This window comes from Trachymyrmex septentrionalis, unplaced genomic scaffold (genome assembly GCF_001594115.1).
Source record: "Trachymyrmex septentrionalis isolate Tsep2-gDNA-1 unplaced genomic scaffold, Tsep1.0 scaffold21, whole genome shotgun sequence".
Classification (NCBI taxonomy): domain Eukaryota; kingdom Metazoa; phylum Arthropoda; class Insecta; order Hymenoptera; family Formicidae; genus Trachymyrmex; species Trachymyrmex septentrionalis.
Window position 1 is genome coordinate 880,360 of NW_017305288.1, and position 5,527 is coordinate 885,886.

Below are 5,527 nucleotides of genomic sequence, written 5' to 3' on the forward strand. Positions count from 1 at the left end.
TACCGCGCGATTTTTATGCTTTAAATGTATACCGATCCTTTCGTGTTCGGGAGACGATCACGAATGTCACAACGTATGACGTACTTTTGAAACGTGTAGCATATTTTTTAATTTTAATCAAGATCAGATTGACAATAGGTTCCAATTCTCTTCTGCGCCAAAGCGCACTGTGCAAACAGATAAACTAGTTTTTCTAATTCGAGTTACATCGTGTTAAGATTCTCGTTATTTAAATGTACATTTAATCCTGATTAATTGCAGAATTAATGATAGAGAAAATTTTCCATTCTTTTTTCTGTTAATACTGTTTTGTTAATTTTTTGAAACACAAGCCTTATCTATACTTGCTTCCTGCGTATATTTGAAACAATATATTTCTCACCTAGATGTGTGAATTAGACCAATCAAAATAAATCAAATAAGAGATAGAATTCTATTTTCCATCCAAGCAAGTCTTGATGTTAAATAATATTTATATGTAGATTTATAAATATATTTTTCAATTCTGTAAAATGCACATCGATTCGGCTTATTGTATTGAAATATAATCACAAACTAAAGCTGAAAGTAACATAATCATAGCTTATATTGATCATTAATTTAATAATTATTATAAAATGTTGTAAGGAATTTATTGAAAAATATATTTTTCCAGAGTATATGTTTTTCTATCTATACATTCTGTTTTTTTTTTTATTTCTTATATTTCAGTTCACATTTATTTGCTCCAGTTCTCTCTCTATTGGAGCAGCAAATCATCTTTTTAACTTACCAGCGAGAAAACATGAGAAATTAATTGTTTCACAATTAGTCATGTCTTCCAGTTGAACATCTTCTTTGATTCTAACTAATAGAGGAAACAATCTAAAATTTTGCCACGTATGAAAAATGTATGAGACGCGGAAATATGAGTTTCTATCGGGCTGCTTTTAATGCAACTCCGAACACAATCTGCCGTGCGAGATTGTTATCTTCGGTAGGGAAAGGGCTCGTTGATCGAGCATTCCAGCGAGTGAGCGTGTCGTTGGATCGCCGGTCTTTGTCGTCGATTTATTTTAGCGGCCGATATTTCCATCCATGCCGCCGCCGCCGCCGCCGCCGTCGCCGAAATTGGAGGCTGCAAGCCAAAGTCAACATAGAGAGCTTGCGCTCTCTCTCTCTCTTCCCCCCTCTCTCTCTCTCTTTCTTTCTTTTACTTTTCGCCCTCTTTCCTCTCCCTACTCTCCGTCAACTTTTCATCGTCTTTTCACCCTGAGTAAAACTAGACGCAATCCAACAATCTCGAAATGAAGAATCCGAGTATTTCGCATACTTATCAGTTTGGGACTCTTCGGAAAGACTTTTATATTCTTGATATCAATTAACCAAATCATACAACAACAAAAATTAAAGATAGAACTGTAGAAATTTTCAGAAAAAAAGGAAATAAAACGTAGAATTAATGTCTATATTATATTTGAAAATAATTGAAGTGCATAAAGCTGTCTATATTATTAACTTATTATTTATTATTGAGCATACCACATTAACATTTATTATTTAATTCAAGCACATAATGGACGCGAAGTTTGACCTAGAATTTTTTGTAATAGACCGGATATGAATTCTTAATGTTAATTCTTAATGCTATTTTTACTTATTCTACAGGCTTAACTCAACTTTCTTTGATTCAGACATACCTGTATGTTGGTCTGATATGTCAGTTTAATATAGATTTGTTTATGCAGATTTGCTACATAGTTTTTCTGGGTACTGGAATAATAAAAATACTTTTGATATAATATAAAAAAATTCTATAAACAAAAATATTTATTCTTGATATAATACAATTTTGTTCTCGGTTGCAGTCAGAAGAAAGAAAAAATTGGCAACGTTTGAAACGTGTCACCACCGTTTTGTCGCTGCCGTCGGAAACGAGATTTCTACGAGATTCGACGTGATCCCGTCGATTCCGAGCCAACGGAGCGAACGGACGACACTCGTCCTTGCTTACGTTCGTAACACAGGCGGAAACTCGTATAAATTCCCTTGCGTAGAACGAGGTATCGAGGAATAATCCTGGATAAATGTAGCAAGTTAACCCATGAAACTTTTCATAGACTCCCGTATCCAGACGTCACGTATCTTCGTACGTAAACTAGCGAAGTTGTAAGTGCGACGAATTAAAAATTATCAGCTTGGAATTCGGGCAAGTTTTATAATCTCGTAATATTTACGTGAGGAGAAGTTTCTTTATGTTATATTTTGCGGAAAGTTAGAGAAAGACTCAATTTCTAAATTTCTTTATAAATAAATGTACATTAATTAGTGTTCGCGCCGAAAGAAAATATATTTAGGATACATCCATCAAGGGCAAGTCAGAGAGACCATTCTCTTTGCCGGCTGCACCATCAAAGATCACTCGAATTGTTCGTCGAACTATACGACAATTACATAGAATTATCTGTGATTTCACAGATTCGATTGGATTTCGTTTGGGTTTGCACTCAGGTCTAGGCGTATAGCTTCGTTGTGTTAAATGGACCAACATAAGCAAACTTCTCGAGACCAGGCCACAGACATGTGGCCAACAATGGGTCGACAATGGGTCGACTAAAACTCTGGTAGTTACATGTGTAACGTAAGATAAGGACCGGAAACGGATGCCGTATAGAAGTAAAGAGACAAAGGTCGTGACCACATCACAGCATGATGGATCCTCGAAGCCTGAACGGATTTTCCACTTTAAGGGAAAGGCACCGATAATGAATCGTTCTTTTGCAGAAAAAGCTACTCCTTTGTTGTGCTAATGGTGCCGAATAATCTTGTAACAAGTGTCACAATAAGTAAATAAGAACGATGTTGTGAAATTTTCAGAATGAGCTGATCATCTTGGACTAAAGATAAATGATGTTTTACGTATTGCTATTTACTTTTCAATATTCTTAATGTTTTAAGGATGTATAGCATATATCCTTAATGTATATGTAGTAATATATGTATATGTAGTAATACAACAAGTGACTGGAATTGGAAATTTATACTTTCCGTGTAATGATCAAAACGTTCTTGAAGTGACGTCTTTAAAAGAAGTCATAAATATTTTGAACAATTTTATTTTTCATAATTTTTAATAATGAACTATTTTTATAATAATTTAATTTAGTCTAATTAAGAAAATTTAAAATTTAATTAAAAATTGTTAAATTTTCTGGAATTACATTGAGATAGAATTTTATTGGAGATGGTATGAATACATAGGCTGACGCGACGCGCCTCGAAAGAGTTTGAGATTAGAAAACATCTTCAACGATATTCTTTCTTCTCCTTCTAATTCGATACTTTTCACGATTCTCGATTCTGACAGACGGTTCTGTATTCGAATATCGGGTTATAGGCTCGCACCAGGCCTCGTTTTCTAACACGTACGTTTATTTCTGTGTGAATGTGCTCGCGTGTGTTTTGTCATATAAAGGTAGCATTATGCCTTGAATTCTAAATAGAAAAATAGAAACTTTAAAAGTAAATTATCCCAAAAGGGATAGCACACTTAAACTATCTTTTTAAACACGCAGGGCACAGAATTTATATTATTTGTATTATTTGACTTTGCTTTACCTTTATAAATCATAATTCCAGTATAAATATTTTTTTATATTCTGTATTTTCGCAATAAATGTATAATAAAGTTACATAAAAAATTATTTTTTATAGCATTCCTAGTTCAGCAAGAAAATTTTCTAAAAAATGGATATGTTTTTATCCTAAAGCAGGCTATATTGTGTGTGTGTGTGTGTGTGTGTGTGTGTGTGTGTGTGTGTGTGTGTGTGTGTGTGGGGGGGGGGATAGGAAACACTTTCGACACGCACAAAATTGTACATTATTCAGAACACTCGGTGAAAAAAAATCGTCAATAAAATGGTCAATAAAAACATAAATTAAAGGTAAAAATTTATTCTTTCGACTACTGTAAACCTCATTTTTGTGTGATTTTTACTTCACGCCATAGATCTTTGTAAAATATCTAATGACATAATTAATTTCATATTAAGATCACTTTCTTCTTTTTTCAGTTATTACAGCAAAATTATTGAACAAAAATGTGCGATCGACATCAATGTTACTTGAAATCGACCTAATCGCAAGGGATCGCAAGGAATCTTGCTCGAGCACGTTAATCCGACAATTTCCGGCAAAAAACTTTCGTTATATATTTAATTCCTGTTAAAATTCCATGAACACAAATGTCAAATTTACATTGATGCTAATTGAGGTCAACCTAATCGCAACTGGAATCTTTTTCAGGTTGCAAATCTGACAGTTTCCGCTTTCACATTCAGTGCCCACCGTGCTGAAATTCAACCATGTCCGGATGAGAAAGCCTGTGAGGAAAGATTACGGCCCAGGGTCAGGTTGAGACGACCACCCATGGGTATTAGGGGCAAAGGCTTAATGCTGTCGGAAGTGCCAAAACATGAAAAAGAATAGCTTGACTTGACCAAGGTGACTCAGTAAAATGGGGTAGTGAAAGGTCTAAGAAAGAATGATGAGAACCTATTGTTGGCTGACAGGAAAAAATCCAGAATTCATATAGTTACGACCAGCCAAAAAGCTGTTATTTCCTAATTCTATACATGTGAATGAGTGTATGTGTATATGTATTTATGTGAGAGACCAAGAGAAGGTAAGTTTCCACCAATATTCGAAAAATCATAATATTGATTGATGAATGCACTCTTGAAAATTTATTAAATACATTATTAGCCCGACAACAAGGATTAATAGGACCACAGGTAGGGAAATTTTTACGAGAAACATTTCTTTCGAGAAATAAAAGTCAAGTTTATTTGTGACTTAATTTTTATGAGAAATAAAAGTCTCGTTTATTTGTGATTTTATTTCCTATTCTCTGTAAATCTCGACAATTTTTGAACAAAGCTACGATTTTGTATTGCCAACGATCGCAGTAATCATTTTAATTTAATAATACAGTGGTAGTTTTCTAATAATAAAAATAGATCTTATCGTTAAATTAAAGTAGTCAATATAATTGTATTTGGCCACGCGCGTATAAAGTATTATTTTTATTTATAAAAATTAGTTGCTAATTGCTGGTACTCAATCAAGATGAAAATTATATTCCTACAAAATCATCGTAAAAAGATTGAATTTCGGATTCGCATTTTAACGCGATATTAATTGAGACTTCTTCAAACTCGCTTTGACGTGCCAAGGCGTAGCGAAACATTTTTCACTGGTAATCCCGTATGAAGGTTTCATAAAATAGAAACTAGCGGCCATAACGCTCGCGATCATGGCTTCGAGAGCTGCCTCTCGGCTTCGAGAGCATAATAATCGCGTAGGCGTTACGTGAAAGGCGTCGCGTGCATTCGAATTGCTTCCTGTTAACGAGGCCATCGAATAGCCGTCAAGCGAAATCGATGCACAAAACTGCATTTCTTCCGAACGCGACATAATCTATGACGACTAATCTATGACGAACAAAGAATATTGCGACGATTGTAATCTCCCGCGACGATTACGCCGT